This window comes from Carassius gibelio, chromosome B1 (genome assembly GCF_023724105.1).
Source record: "Carassius gibelio isolate Cgi1373 ecotype wild population from Czech Republic chromosome B1, carGib1.2-hapl.c, whole genome shotgun sequence".
NCBI classification, from domain to species: Eukaryota; Metazoa; Chordata; class Actinopteri; order Cypriniformes; family Cyprinidae; genus Carassius; species Carassius gibelio.
In genome coordinates, this window is record NC_068396.1 from 602,158 (window position 1) to 620,275 (window position 18,118).

Sequence of the window (18,118 nt, forward strand, 5' to 3'; positions counted from 1 at the left end):
TAAATCATGGTATACTATAGTAAATCATGGTAAACTATAGTAAATCGTGGTAAACTATGGTAAATCATGGTAAACTATTATAAATCATGCTAGAATCAGTGAATCATGCTTGAACATGGTAAATCATGGTATACTATAGTAAATCATGGTAATCTATGGTAAATCGTGGTAAATCATGGTAAACTATGGTAAATCATGCTAGAATCAATATATCATACGTGAACATGGTAAATTGTGGTATACTATAGTAAATCATGGTAAACTACGGTAAATCGTGGTAAATCATGGTAAACTATGATAAATCATGCTAGAATTAGTAAATCATACTTGAACATGGTAAATCATGGTATACTATAGTAAATCATGGTAAACTATGGTAAATTGTGGTAAACTATGGTAAATCATGGTAAACTATTATAAATCATGCTAGAATCAGTGAATCATGCTTGAACATGGTAAATCATGGTATACTATAGTAAATCAGTGTAAACTATGGTAAATCGTGGTAAATCATGGTAAACTATGGTAAATCATGGTAAACTATGGTAAATCATGCTACAATCAATAAATCATACGTGAACATGGTAAATAGTGGTATACTATAGTAAATCATGGTAAACTACGGTAAATCGTGGTAAATCATGGTAAACTATGATAAATCATGCTAGAATCAGTATATCATACTTGAACATGGTAAATCGTGGTACACTATAGTAAATCATGGTAAACTATGGTAAATCGTGGTAAATCATGGTAAACTATGGTAGATCATGGTAAACTATGGTAAATCGTGGTAAACTATGGTAAATCATGCTAGAAACATGCTAGTCGAATGCTAGTCATGCTAGAAACATGCTAGCAACATGATAATCATGCTAAAATCATGCTATCAACATGTTAGTCGCATGCTAGTCATGCTAGAAACATGCTAGCAACATGCTAGAAACATGCTAGTCATGCTAGAAACACTCAAGCAACATGCTAATCATGCTAGAAACATGCTAGCAACATGCTAATCATGCTAAAATCATACTAGCAACATGTTAGTCGCAATGCTAATCATGGTAGAAAAATGCTAGTGACATGCTAGCAACATGCTAATCATGCTAGAGAAATGCTAGCAAAATGCTAATTATGCTAAAATCATGCTAGCAACATGCTAGTCGCATGCTAGTCATGCTAGAAAAATGCTAGCAACATGCTAATCATGCTAAAATCATGTTAGCAACATGCTAGTCACATGCTAATCATGCTAGAAACATGTTAACAACATGCTAGTCGAATGCTAGTCATGCTAGAAACATGGTAGCAACATGCTAATCATGCTAGAAACATGCTAGTCGCATGCTAATCATGCTAGAAACATGCTAGAGACATGCTAGCAAAAAGCCAATCATGCTAGCAACATGCTAGCAACATGCTAATCATACTAGAATCATGCTAGCAAAATGCTAATTTCATGTTAGTCATGCTAGAAACATACTAACAACATGCTAATCATGCTAAAATCATGCTAGCAACATACTAGTCGCAAGCTAGTCATGCTAGAAACATGCAAATCATGCTAGAAACATGCTAGCGACATGCTAGTCGTATGCTTATCATGCTACCAAAATGTTAATCGTGCTAGTAACATGCTAGCAACATGATAATCATGCTAAAATCATGCTAGCAACATGCTAGTCGCATGCTAAACATGCTAATCATGCTAGTAACATGTTAGTCGCATGCTAATCACGCTAGAAACAAGCTAATCATGCTATCAACATGCTAGTCGCAATGCTAATCATGCTAGAAACATGCTAGCAACATGCTAATCATGCTAAAATCATGCTAGCAGTATGTTAGTAGCATGCTAATCATGCCAACAGCATGCTAGCAACAAGCTAATCATGTAGAGACATGCTAGAAACATGCTAGCAACATGCTAATCATGTAGAGACATGCTAGAAACATGCTAGCAACATGCTAATCATGTTAAAATTGTGCTAGCAACATGCTAGACGCATGCTAGTCGTGCTCGAAACATGCTAGAAACATGCTAATATCATGCTAGCAACATGCTAGTCATGCTAGAAACATACTAGCAACATGCTTATCATGCTAAAATCATGCTAGCAACATACTAGTCGCAAGCTAGTCATGCTAGAAACATGCTAATCATGCTAGAAACATGTTAGTGACATGCTAGTCGTATGCTTATCATGCTACCAAAATGTTAATCATGCTAAAAACATGCTAGCAACATGATAATCATGCTAAAATCATGCTAGCAACATGCTAGTCGCATGCTAGACATGCTAATCATGCTAGTAACATGTTAGTCGCATGCTAATCATGCTAGAAACATGCTAATCATGCTATCAACATGCTAGTCGCAATGCTAATCATGCTAGAAACATGCTAGAAACATGCTAATCATGCTAAAATCATGCTAGCCGCATGTTAGTAGCATGCTAATCATGATAGAAACATGCTAGCAACATGCTAGCAACAAGCTAATCATGCTAGAGAAATGCTAGGGACATGCTAGCAACATGCTAATCATGCTAAAATCGTGCTAGCAACATGCTAGACGCATGCTAGTCGTGCTCGAAACATGCTAGAAACATGCTAATATCATGCTAGCAACATGCTAGTCATGCTAGAAACATACTAGCAACATGCTTATCATGCTAAAATCATGCTAGCAACATACTAGTCGCAAGCTAGTCATGCTAGAAACATGCTAATCATGCTAGAAACATGTTAGTGACATGCTAGTCGTATGCTTATCATGCTACCAAAATGTTAATCATGCTAAAAACATGCTAGCAACATGATAATCATGCTAAAATCATGCTAGCAACATGCTAGTCGCATGCTAGACATGCTAATCATGCTAGTAACATGTTAGTCGCATGCTAATCATGCTAGAAACATGCTAATCATGCTATCAACATGCTAGTCGCAATGCTAATCATGCTAGAAACATGCTAGAAACATGCTAATCATGCTAAAATCATGCTAGCCGCATGTTAGTAGCATGCTAATCATGGTAGAAACATGCTAGCAACATGCTAGCAACAAGCTAATCATGCTAGAGAAATGCTAGGGATATGCTAGCAACATGCTAATCATGCTAAAATCGTGCTAGCAACATGCTAGACGCATGCTAGTCGTGCTCGAAACATGCTAGAAACATGCTAATATCATGATAGCAAACATGCTAGTCGCATGCTAGTCATGCTAGTAACATGCTAGCAACATGATAATCATGCTAAAATCATGCTAGCAACATGCTAGTCGCATGCTAAACATGCTAATCATGCTAGTAACATGTTAGTCGCATGCTAATCACGCTAGAAACAAGCTAATCATGCTATCAACATGCTAGTCGCAATGCTAATCATGCTAGAAACATGCTAGCAACATGCTAATCATGCTAAAATCATGCTAGCAGTATGTTAGTAGCATGCTAATCATGCCAACAGCATGCTAGCAACAAGCTAATCATGTAGAGACATGCTAGAAACATGCTAGCAACATGCTAATCATGTAGAGACATGCTAGAAACATGCTAGCAACATGCTAATCATGTTAAAATTGTGCTAGCAACATGCTAGACGCATGCTAGTCGTGCTCGAAACATGCTAGAAACATGCTAATATCATGCTAGCAACATGCTAGTCATGCTAGAAACATACTAGCAACATGCTTATCATGCTAAAATCATGCTAGCAACATACTAGTCGCAAGCTAGTCATGCTAGAAACATGCTAATCATGCTAGAAACATGTTAGTGACATGCTAGTCGTATGCTTATCATGCTACCAAAATGTTAATCATGCTAAAAACATGCTAGCAACATGATAATCATGCTAAAATCATGCTAGCAACATGCTAGTCGCATGCTAGACATGCTAATCATGCTAGTAACATGTTAGTCGCATGCTAATCATGCTAGAAACATGCTAATCATGCTATCAACATGCTAGTCGCAATGCTAATCATGCTAGAAACATGCTAGAAACATGCTAATCATGCTAAAATCATGCTAGCCGCATGTTAGTAGCATGCTAATCATGATAGAAACATGCTAGCAACATGCTAGCAACAAGCTAATCATGCTAGAGAAATGCTAGGGACATGCTAGCAACATGCTAATCATGCTAAAATCGTGCTAGCAACATGCTAGACGCATGCTAGTCGTGCTCGAAACATGCTAGAAACATGCTAATATCATGCTAGCAACATGCTAGTCATGCTAGAAACATACTAGCAACATGCTTATCATGCTAAAATCATGCTAGCAACATACTAGTCGCAAGCTAGTCATGCTAGAAACATGCTAATCATGCTAGAAACATGTTAGTGACATGCTAGTCGTATGCTTATCATGCTACCAAAATGTTAATCATGCTAAAAACATGCTAGCAACATGATAATCATGCTAAAATCATGCTAGCAACATGCTAGTCGCATGCTAGACATGCTAATCATGCTAGTAACATGTTAGTCGCATGCTAATCATGCTAGAAACATGCTAATCATGCTATCAACATGCTAGTCGCAATGCTAATCATGCTAGAAACATGCTAGAAACATGCTAATAATGCTAAAATCATGCTAGCCGCATGTTAGTAGCATGCTAATCATGGTAGAAACATGCTAGCAACATGCTAGCAACAAGCTAATCATGCTAGAGAAATGCTAGGGATATGCTAGCAACATGCTAATCATGCTAAAATCGTGCTAGCAACATGCTAGACGCATGCTAGTCGTGCTCGAAACATGCTAGAAACATGCTAATATCATGATAGCAAACATGCTAGTCGCATGCTAGTCATGCTAGAAACATCCTAGCAACATGCTAATCATGTTAACATTGTAGTTGCATGCTAGTCATGCTAGAAACATGCTAATCATGCTAGAAACATGGTAGCAACGTGCTAGTCGCATGCTAATAATGCTAGCAACATGGTAGTTGCATGCTAATCATGCTAGACACATGCTAGCAACATGCCAGTAATGCTAGAAAAATGGTAACAACATGCTGGCAACATGTTAATCATGCTAGAAACATGCTAGGGACATGCTTATCATGCTAGAAACATTCTAACAACATGCTAATCATGCTAGAAACATGTTAGCAACGTGCTAGTTGCATGCTAATCATGCTAGAAATATACTAGCAACATGTTAGTCATGATAACAATATGCTAGCAACATTCTATTAACATGCTAGCAACATGCTAGTAACTTGCTAATCATGCTAGAAACATGCTAACAACATGGTAGCAGCATGTTAATCATGCTAGAAACATGCTAGAAACATGGTAGCGACATGCTAGTCATGTTAACAACATGCTATTCTCATGCTAATCATGCTATCAACATGCTATCAACATGCTAGTCATGCTAGAAACATGGTAGCGACATGCTAGTCAAGCTAGTAACTTGCTAATCATGCTAGAAACATGTTAGTCGCATGCATTCTTTCTGTCAAACTAATCTATCTATCATTCTTTCTTTTGAACTAATCTATATCATTATTTCTAATTAATCTATTTGTCATTCTTTCTAGCTAATATATCTTTCTTTCTTTCAACTAATCTATCAATCTAACTTTAAACTATAAACTTCTAACTTCTTTAAACTTCTTCAAACTTTCTGGTCAGGCTTTCTCAAGCCAACTTAAAGTTTGTCTCAACAAACTTTTTTTCTAGTTATTCTTCTTCTTTTTCTTCTTCTTCTTCTTCTTCTTATTTTTCTGGCCGGAAAATTTTTGGACACTAACTCCTCCTAGACCGTTCAAGCTACATACTCCAAACTCGGGTCAGACCTTCATACTGTTCTGACTTGGTGTGCTATATCTTTTCAGACTGGTTTGAGTTACGGTTTTCTTAAAAATTAATATTAAAAATCATAAAAATGCCCATAGACTTTCATTGACAGGATGTTCAGATGACCCAAGCTCCAAATCCCATTAGACTCAATCAAGCTTTGATGCTAATCACTTTAAACTCATTCAAACTCTATTTCTATCTATCTATCTATCTATCTATCTATCTATCTATCTATCTATCTATCATAGATCATGGTAAACTATGATAAATCATGCTAGAATCAGTAAATCATACTTCAACATGGTAAATCATGGTAAACTATGGTAAATCGTGGTAAAATATGGTAAATCGTGGTAAATAATGGTAAACTATGGTAACTCATGGTAAACTATGGTAAATCGTGGTAAATCATGCTAAACTATGGTAAATCATGCTAGAATCAGTAAATCATACTTGAACATGGTAAATCGTGGTATACTATAGTAAATCATGGTAAACTACGGTAAATCGTGGTAAATCATGGTAAACTATGCTAAATCATGCTAGAATCAGTAAATCATACTTGAACATGGTAAATCATGGTATCCTATAGTAAATCATGGTAAACTACGGTAAATTGTGGTAAATAATGGTAAACTATGGTAAATCATGGTAAACTATGGTAAATCGTGGTAAACTATGGTAAATAATGCTAGAAACATGCTAGTCGAATGCTAGTCATGCTAGAAACATGCTAATCATGCAAAATCATGCTAGCAACATGCTAGTCGCATGCTAGTCATGTTAAAAACATCCTAGCAAAATGCTAATCATGTTAGCAACATGCTAGTCATGCTAGAAACATGCTAATCATGCTAGAAACATGCTAGCAACATGCTAGCAACATGCTAACAATATGCTAATAATGCAAGAAACATGCTAGCAAACCTGCTAATCATGAAAAAATCAGGCTAGCAACATGCTAGTCCCATGCTAATCATGTTAGAAACATGCTAACAACATGCTAATCATGCTAGCAACATGTTAGTCGCATGCTAGTCATGCTAGCAACATGCTAATCATGCTAGAAACATGCTAGCGATGATAGATCTATCATAGATCATAAATCATGGTAAACTATGGTAAATCATGCTAGAATCATAGTAAATCATACTTGAACATGGCAAATCATGGTATACTATAGTAAATAATGGTAAACTATGGTAAATCATGGTAAACTATGGTAAATCGTGGTAAATCATGCTAAGCTATGGTAAATCATGCTAGAATCAGTAAATTATACTTGAACATGGCAAATCGTGGTATACTATTGTAAATCATGGTAAACTATGGTAAATCGTGGTAAATCATGCTAAGCTATGGTAAATCATGCTAGAATCAGTAAATCATACTTGCACATGGTAAATCGTGGTATACTATAGCAAATCATGGTAAACTATGGTAAATCGTGGTAAACTATGGTAAATCATGGTAAACTATGGTAAATCATGCTAGAATCAGTAAATTATACTTGAACATGGCAAATCGTGGTATACTATAGTAAATCATGGTAAACTATAGTAAATCGTGGTAAATCATGGTAAACTATGATAAATCATGCTAGCATCAGTAAATTATACTTGAACATGGCAAATCGTGGTATACTATAGTAAATCATGGTAAACTATAGTAAATCGTGGTAAATCATGGTAAACTATGATAAATCATGCTAGAATTAGTAAATCATACTTGAACATGGTAAATCGTGGTATACTATAGTAAATCATGGTAAACTATAGTAAATCGTGGTAAACTATGGTAAATCATGGTAAACTATTATAAATCATGCTAGAATCAGTGAATCATGCTTGAACATGGTAAATCATGGTATACTATAGTAAATCATGGTAAACTATGGTAAATCGTGGTAAATCATGGTAAACTATGGTAAATCATGGTAAACTATTATAAATCATGCTAGAATCAGTGAATCATGCTTGAACATGGTAAATCATGGTATACTATAGTAAATCATGGTAAACTATGGTAAATCGTGGTATATCATGGTAAACTATGGTAAATCATGGTAAACTATGGTAAATCATGCTAGAATCAATAAATCATACGTGAACATGGTAAATCGTGGTATACTATAGTAAATCATGGTAAACTACGGTAAATCGTGGTAAATCATGGTAAACTATGATAAATCATGCTAGAATCAGTAAATCATACTTGAACATGGTAAATCGTGGTACACTATAGTAAATCATGGTAAACTATGGTAAATCGTGGTAAATCATGGTAAACTATGGTAGATCATGGTAAACTATGGTAAATCGTGGTAAACTATGGTAAACTATGCTAAATCATGCTAGAATCAGTAAATCATACTTGAACATGGTAAATCGTGGTATACTATAGCAAATCATGGTAAACTATGGTAAATCGTGGTAGATAATGGTAAACTATGGTAAATCATGGTAAACTATGGTAAATCGTGGTAAACTATGGTAAATAATGCTAGAAACATGCTAGTCTCATGCAAGTCATGCTAGAAACATGCTAATCATGGAAAAATCATGCTAGCAACATGCTAGTCCCATGCTAGTGACATGCTAGCAATATGCTAATCATGCAAGAAACATGCTAGCAACCTGCTAATCATGGAAAAATCATGCTAGCAACATGCTAGTCCCATGCTAATCATGTTAGTAACATGCTAACAATATGTTAATCATGCTAGCAACATGTTAGTCGCATGCTAGTCATGCTAGCAACATGCTAATCATGCTAGAAACATGCTAGAAACATGCTAGCGACATGCTAGCAATATGATAATCATGCTAGAAATATGTTAGCAACAATGCTAATCATGGTAAAATAATGCTAGCAACATGCTAGTCGCATGCTAATCATGCTAGAAACATGTTAACAACATGCTAGCAACATGCTTATCATGCTAGCAACATGCTAGCGACATGCTATCAATATGCTAATCATGCTAGAAACATGCTAGCAACATGGTACTCATGGTAAAATCATGCTAGCAACATGCTAGTCCCATGCTAATCATGTTAGAAACATGCTAACTACATGCTAATATTGCTGTCAACATGCTAGTCGCATGGTAGTCATGCTAGAAACATGATAGCATCATGCTAATCATGCTAAAATAACGCTAGCAACATGTTAGTCCCTTGCTACAAACATGCTAGCAACATACTAATCATGCTAAAATCATGCTAGCAACATGCTAGTCGCATGCTAGTCATGCTAGAAACATGCTAACAACACGCTTATTATGCTAGCAACATGCTAGTCGCATGCTAGTCATGCTAGCAACTTGATAATCATGCTAGAAACATGCTAGAAATATGTGAGCAACAATGCTAATCATGGTAAAATCATGATAGCAACATGCTAGTTGCATGTTAATCATGTTAGAAACATGCTAGCGACATGCTACCAATATGGTAATAATGCTAGCAACATGCTAGTCGCATGCTAATCATGGTAGAAACATGCTAGCAACATGCTAATCATGGTAGCAACATGCTAGTCGCATGCTAGTCATGTTAGAAACATGGTAGCGACATCCTAGCAAACATTATAACCATGCTAGAAAAATGCTAGCGACATGCTAATCATGGTAAAATCATGCTAGCAACATGCTAGTCATGCTAGAAACATTCTAACAACATGCGAATCATGCTAGAAACATGTTAGTCGCATGATAATAATGTTAGAAACATGTTAACAACGTGCTAAAATCATGCTAATCATGCTAGAAACATGCTAGCAACATACTAATCATGCTAGAAACATTCTAATAATGCTAGAAACATGCTAATGATATGCTAACAACATGCTAATCATGCTAGAAACATGCTAGAAACATGCTAATCATGCTAGAAACATGCTAGCAACATGCTAGTCATGTTAAAAAATGCGAACAACATGCAAGCAACATGCTAATCATGCTAGAAAAATGCTAACAACATGCTAATCATGCTAGAAACATGTTAGCATCGTGCTAGTCAAATGTTAATCATGCTAGAAATATACTAGCAACATGTTAGTCATGATAACAATATGCTAGCAACATGCTATTAACATGCTAATCATGCTAGAAACATGCTAGCAACATGCTAGTCATTCTAACAAAATGATAGTAACTTGCTAATCATGCTAGAAACATGCTAGCAACATGTTAGCAGCATGTTAATCATGCTAGAAACATGCTAGCGACATGTTAGTCATGCTAGAAACATGGTAGCGACATGCTAGTCATGCTAACAAAATGCTAGTAACTTGCTAATCATGCTAGAAACATGTTAGTCGCATGCTTTCTGTCAAACTAATCTATCTATCATTTTTTCTTTTGAACTAATATATATCATTCTTTCTAACTAATCTGTCATTCTTTCTAACTAATATATCTTTCTTTCTTTCAACTAATATATCAATCTAACTTTAAACTATAAACTTCTAACTTCTTTAAACTTCTTCAAACTTTCTGGTCAGGCTGTATCAAGCCAACTTAAAGTTTGTCTCAACAAAGTTTTTTTCTAGTTATTCTTCTTCTTATTTTTCTGGCCGGAAAAGTTTTGGACACTAACTCCTCCTATACCGTTCAAGCTACATACACCAAACTCGGGTCAGATCTTCCTACTGTTCTGACTTGGTGTGCTATATCTTTTCAGACTGGTTTGAGTTACGGTTTTCTTAAAAATTAATATTAAAAATCATAAAAATGCCCATAGACTTTCATTGACAGGATGTTCAGATGACCCAAGCTCCAAATCCCATTAGACTCAATCAAGCTTTGATGCTAATCACTTTAAACTCATTCAAACTCTATTTCTATCTATCTATTTCTATCTACATATCTACCTATCTACCTATCTATCTATCAATCAATCTGACTATTTCTATCTATCTATCTATCTATCTATCTATCTATCTATCTATCTATCTATCTATCTATCTATCGATCTATCATAGATCATAAATCATGGTAAACTATGATAAATCAGGCTAGAATCAGTAAATCATACTTGAACATGGTAAATCGTGGTATACTATAGTAAATCATGGTAAACTATGGTAAATCGTGGTAAACTATGGTAAATCATGCTAGAATCATAGTAAATCACGTAAATCATGGTATACTATAGTAAATAATGGTAAACCATGGTAAATCATGCTAAACTATGGTAAATCATGCTAGAATCAGTAAATTATACTTGAACATGGCAAATCGTGGTATACTATAGTAAATCATGGTAAACTATAGTAAATCGTGGTAAATCATGGTAAACTATGGTAAATCATGCTAGAATCAATAAATGAAGAGTTTTGTTGCAAAACGAGATATATCCATTTTGAGAAATGTTGGTTATTTGACATTATCATTTAATACATCAACAGTCAAGTTCATTCACAATTTTTTGTACATTAAACTATCACTTGAGCTCAGTGAAGGCCAGGGTCACAATATTCTTTAAATCCAGGATATTTTTTATTTAATTTTATGTCCATAAATAGTTCATAAATAAGTCAAAAACCATGCCAAAATGCAACATATTTATCTTAACATTGTCAAACATCTTAAATTGGTAAAAAAAACAATACATCATAAATATATGGAATAGTATATACAAAGATTGATTAATAATAATAAGATTCTGAGTTAGTTTTGGCCAGAAGAGAACATACATAACAATATTTGTTTATTTGTTTTTTTTGCAAAACGCAATGCAAAGGCGCGTTTACGCGCGTCTGGAGGTCTCGCAGCGAGATGGCGTTTAGCGCGGCGCGGAAGACGCAAATTCGCCTCATTCACGCGTCTAGAGCACAGACTGTAGGTCTAGAGACACCTTTGACTTTCACGATAGGGGTTTTAAGAAAGATTTTCTAGAAATCATTCGCGCCAGACGCTCTATTCGCGTTTGGTGTGAACACAGCAACCTCCCTGGCTTTCTCCTTGACATCAGCGGAGACTCGTTCCCTGCTGCATTTGTTTATTGTTGACAGACGCAGGAGTATTTTATCCTGGTCCACTTTTCGCTAAATCACTGAGCAAACTCGGAGCACTTCACCGGCGGTGACTCTCTCCTCGCGTGACATCCTGAACTCGCGCAGCATTCTGAACGTTCTATACAGCCTGTATCGCACTTTGTAAAGAAACTGGGCTGGCGGATATCGAGTTTTGTGAAAAAATAAATTTTGTAGTAGGCTTAAAATGTACATTTTTAAATCTTATTAATGGCAGCAATTCACACATAGATTAAGGTACATCTGAACAGTGATTTCCAATAATAAAACCCATGGTTAAATTGTGGTATACTATAGTAAATCATGGTAAATTATGGTAAATAGTGGTAAATCATGGTAAACTATGGTAAAGCATGGTAAACTATGGTAAATCATGGTAAACTATGATAAATCATGCTAGAATCAGTAAATCATGCTTGAACATGGTAAATTGTGGTATACTATAGCAAATCATGGTAAACTATGGTAAATAGTGGTAAATCATGGTAAACTATGGTAAAGCATGGTGAACTATGGTAAATCATGCTAGAATCAATAAATCATACTTGAACATGGTTAATCATGGTATAGTATAGTATATCATGGTAAACCATGGTAAATCGTGTTAAATCATGGTAAACTATGGTAAATTATGGTAAACTATGGTAAATTATGGTAAACTATGATAAATCATACTAGAATCAGTAAATCATACTTGAATATGGTAAATCGTGGTATACTATAGTAAATCATGGTAAACTACGGTAAATCGTGGTAAATCATGGTAAACTATGATAAATCATGCTAGAATCAGTAAATCATACTTGAACATGGTAAATCGTGGTATACTATAGTAAATCATGGTAAACTATGGTAAATCGTGGTAAATCATGGTAAACTATGGTAGATCATGGTAAACTATGGTAAAACGTGGTAAACTATGTTAAATCAAGCTAGAAACATGCTAGTCGCATGCTAGTCATGCTAGAAACATGCTAGCAACATGCTAATCATGCTAAAATCATGCTAGCAACATGCTAGTCGCATGCTAGTCATGCTAGAAACATCCTAGCTACCTGCTAATCATGTTATCAACATGCTAATCGCATGCTAGTCATGCTAGAAACATGCTAGCGACATGCTAGCAATATGCTAATCATGCTAGAAACATGCTAGCAAACATGCTAGTCGCATGCTAGTCATGCTAGAAACATCCTAGCTACATGCTAATCATGTTATCAACATGCTAGTCGCATGCTAGTCATGCTAGAAACATGCTAGCGACATGCTAGCAATATGCTAATCATGCTAGAAACATGCTTGCAACATGCTAATCATGGTAAAATCATGCTACCAACATGCTAGTCCCATGCTAATCATCTTAGAAACATGCTAACAACATGCTAATCATGTTAGCAACATGCTAGTCGAATGCTAGTCATGCTAGCAACAAGGTAATCATGTTAGAAACATGCTAGCAACATGCTAATCATGCTAGGAACATGCTAGCTACATGCTAGTCGCATGATAATCATGCTAGAAACATGCTAGCAACATGCTAGTCATGTTAGAAAAATGCGAACAACATGCTAGCAACATGCTAATCATGCTAGAAACATGCTACCGACATGCTAGCAACATGCTAATCATGGTAGAAACATGCTAGCAACATGCTAATCATACTAGAGACATGCTCGCGAAATGCTAATCATGCTAAAATCATGTTAGCAACATGCTAGTCACATGCTAATAATGCTAGAAACATGCTTACAACTTGCTAATCATGCTAGAAACATGTTAGCAACATGCTAGTCAAATGCTAATCATGCTAGAAATATACTAGCAACATGTTAGTCATGATAACAATATGCTAGCAACACGCTAATTAACATGCAAGTCATGCTAGAAACATGCTAGCAACATGCTAGTCATCCTAACAAAATGATAGTAACTTGCTAATCATGCTAGAAACATGCTAGCAACATGCTAGAAACATGCTAGTCATGCTAACAACATGATATTTGCATGCTAATCATGCTAGAAACATGCTAGCAACATGCTAGTCATGCTAGAAACATGGTAGCGACATGCTAGTAATGCTAACAACATGCTAGTAACTTGCTAATCATGCTAGAAACATGTTAGTCGCATGCATTCTTTCTGTCAAACTAATCTATCATTTTTTCTTTTGAACTAATCTATATCATTCTTTCTAACTAATCTATCTGTCATTCTTTCTAACTAATATATATTTCTTTCTTTCAACTAATCTATCAATCTAACTTTAAACTATAAACTTTCTGGTCAGGCTTTCTCAAGCCAACTTAAAGTTTGTCTCAACAAACTTTTTTTTCTAGTTAAGTTGGCTTGAGAAAGCCAACTTACTGAAATCCTATTTAAACTTCTTCTTCTTCTTCTTCTTCTTCTTATTTTTCTGGCCGGAAAATTTTTGGACACCTACTCCTCCTAGACCGTTCAAGCTACATACTCCAAACTCGGGTCAGACCTTCATACTGTTCTGACTTGGTGTGCTATATCTTTTCAAACTGGTTTGAGTTACGGTTTTCTTAAAAATTAATATTAAAAATCATAAAAATGCCCATAGACTTTCATTGACAGGATGTTCAGATGACCCAAGCTCCAAATCCCATTAGACTCAATCAACCTTTGATGCTTATCAATTTAAACTCATTTAAACTCATTTAATCTATCTTATCTATCTATCTATCTATCTATCAATCTGACTATTTCTATCTATCTATCTATCTATCTATGTATGTATCTATCATAGATCATAAATCATGGTAAACTATGATAAATCATGCTAGAATCAGTAAATCATACTTGAACATGGTAAATCATGGTATACTATAGTAAATCATGGTAAACTATGGTAAATAATGGTAAACTATGGTAAATCGTGGTAAATAATGGTAAACTATGTTAAATCATGGTGTACTGTTCTCGCTGAGGTGTAACAACTCCAACTAAACAGTGAGATAAACTCTCTCTATTCATGAACATGAAGAAATCCGGAGTTCTTTTTTATGCAGATCTATTTTCTTCACATTGAACTGAATCCATACATATGAGATGACTGATGAAAAACGAGAGAGTGAAACTAGAAAACAAACAGCAAAATACTGTAATTAGCTGAGCCATTTAGCTTCCATGAACATTACTTTTACAGCACAAAATCAAATGCTTATAAGTTAACTTAGTCAGAACAAAGATTATATACATACAAGCGATGCTTCTGCTGGGGAATCAACATGCAGGATGAATTTTCTCTGAAGAAATTACTGTTTTCATTTTTTATCCAGTCTGCCGTTTCTATTGCATTCTTTCATGCGTTTTTTTTTTACTTCCGGTTTCGCTCAGTAAACAAACAAATGTCTCTGAACATTCAGTCATTGGGCAGAAGAAGAACTACTTCTGACACTGGTCTCAAGAACACCCTCTCAGAACCTTGATTTGATGTCCTGAGCTCCACCTTCCTTACTTTACTGTCTCTCCCAGGGAAGACAGCTGTGATCCTTGCCATAGGCCATGTGTTACGTGCAGCTTGACTGTCCTTCAGGAGCACAATATCCCCTTCTTTTAGGTCCCGTTGAGAATCTCTCCATTTCTAGCGGACTTGCAGGTTGGGGAGGAACTCCTGACGCCAACGACGCCAGAATCTGTCAGCGAGAGCTTGGACTTGTTTCCATTGTCTGCTAAGAAGATCCTTGTCTGTGAAGTCTCTGTGCGGTGGGGCAACCCCAACCTTCTGGGTAAGTATCATTGAAGGAGACAATATGAATGGTGACTCTGGGTCGGTGGAGACTGGAACAAGAGGCCGGCCATTGATTATCGCAGTCACTTCCATCATGAGTGTGCACAGGACATCGTGGGTAAGTTGAATGTTCTCTTGAAGCAGGATTGCATCCAGGATCCTTCTTGATAGGCCTATCATACGTTCCCATGATCCACCCATATGGGACGCATGAGGAGGAATGAACACCCATGAGCACCCTTGTTGACTCAAGAAGTTCTGCACTTTTTGAAGTCAGGTTGTTGTTGGCTTAATCCCAGTTCCTTTGCAGTGGCCACAAAGTTTGTTCCGCAGTCCGATCTAATCTGCTTTGCAGGTCCCCGTATGGCAAAGAACCGTCTCAATGCATTGATGCAACTTGACGTGTCTAGGGAGTCGATGATCTCGATGTGAACGGCTCGGGAGCTCATACAGCAGAAGAGCATCGCCCATCTTTTGCTTTGGGCCTGTCCACCTCTTGTACGCCTGGAGACGATTTGCCATGGTCCGAACACATCCACTCCTACATAGGTGAATGGTGGACATGTGAGCAAGCGTTCTGGAGGCAAGTCTGTCATAAGTTGTTCCTCTGTTCTTCGACGTAACTTTTGACACACTACACATTTGTGCAAGACAGAGGCAATAAGTCGTTTTCCACCTATGATCCAGAATCCCGCTGCTCTCAGGGCCCCTTCTGTGAAGTGGCGGCCTTGATGCTTTACCTCTTCATGATACTGTCGCACCAACAGCAGAGAAATGTGGCTGGTCTTGGGCAAGATGATGGGGTTTTTTTCCTGAGTGCTCAAGTCAGCGTGCTTTAATCTGCCACCAACACAAATCAGATTACCTTCAAGAACAGGTCTGAGCTTGTGAAGAGAACTGTCCTTGGTTACAGCTTGTCCATGCTCAAGAAATGCGAGTTCTTTTGCATAAACATCTTCCTGTGCTGCTCTGATGATAATGTGTCTCGCCTGAGACAACTCATCCGGAGTACGTGGGAAGTTGCAGTGATGCCACCCTTTACATTAATGGACTTGTGTCTGTAAGCGCTGGCTATGTGGATGAGTAGGGAAACAGCCCTGATGAGGGAGCGCATACTAGAAAAGCACTGAAATCGTGCAGCGGTAAGGCCTCGTCTTTGAGTCTGAGTAAGAAAACTACTCACTTCAGGTCTTATTTCCATGTCTGATTCTGGGTTAACAAGTTCAAACATCCTGATTGTATGTGTGTCAGATGGATTTGGCTTGTGTAAAAAGGCTGGTCCAGTGAACCACATAGTCTTTGTCAGTTGGGACGCAGGAACTGACCTGGATGCATGGTCAGCCAGGTTGTCCTCTGTGTTGACGTAGAACCATTGGTTAGGTCTTGTTGATTGACGAATACGTCTGACTCGATTGTGAACATAGACGTAGAATCGTTTTGTTTGATTGCAAATGTATCCAAGCACGACCTTGCTGTCACAAAAGAACTTGATTTCATCCAGCTTCAGGCCCAGTTCATCTTGGATGAGTTCGGCAACTTCTACAGCTAATACTGCGGCGCACAATTCCAACCGAGGAATGCTAATCATGTTAGCAACATACTAGTCGTATGCTAGTCATGCTAGAAACATGCTAATCATGCTAGAAACATGCTAGTGAGATGCTAGCAACATGCTAGTCACATGCTAGTCATGCTAGAAACATGCTAGCAACATGCTAGTCGCATGCTAATCATGATAGAAACATGTTAACAAAATGCTAGCAACATGTTAATCATGCTAGAAACATCCTAGCAACATGCTAATCATGTTAGCAACATACTAGCCGTATGCTAGTCATGCTAGAAACATGCTAATCATGCTAGAAACATGCTAGTGACATGCTAGTCACATGCTAATCATGCTAGCAACATGCCAGTCACATGCAAATCATGTTAGAAACATGCTAGCAACATGTTAGTCATGCTAGAAAAATGCTAACAACATGCTAGCAACATGCTAATCATGCTGGAAACATGCCAGCAACATGCTAATCATGCTAGAAACATGCTAGTGACATGCTAATCTTGCTAAAATCATGCTAGTCGCATGTTAATCATGCTAGAAACATGCTAACAACATGGTAATCATGCTAGAAACATGTTAGTCGCATGCATTCTTTCTGTCAAACTAATCTATCTATCATTCTTTCATTTGAGCTAATTTATATCATTCTTTCTAACTAATCTATCTGTCATTCTTTCTTTCTTTCAACTAATCTATCAATCTAACATTAAACTATAAACTTCTAACTTCTTTAAACTTCTTCAAACTTTCTGGTCAGGCTTTCTCAAGCCAACTTAAAGTTTGTCTCAACAAACTTTTTTTTCTAGTTCTTATTCTTCTTATTTTTCTGGCCGGAAAATTTTTAGACACCTACTCCTCCTAGACTGTTCAAGCTACATTCTCCAAACTCGGGTCAGACCTTCATACTGTTCTGACTTGGTGTGCTATATCTTT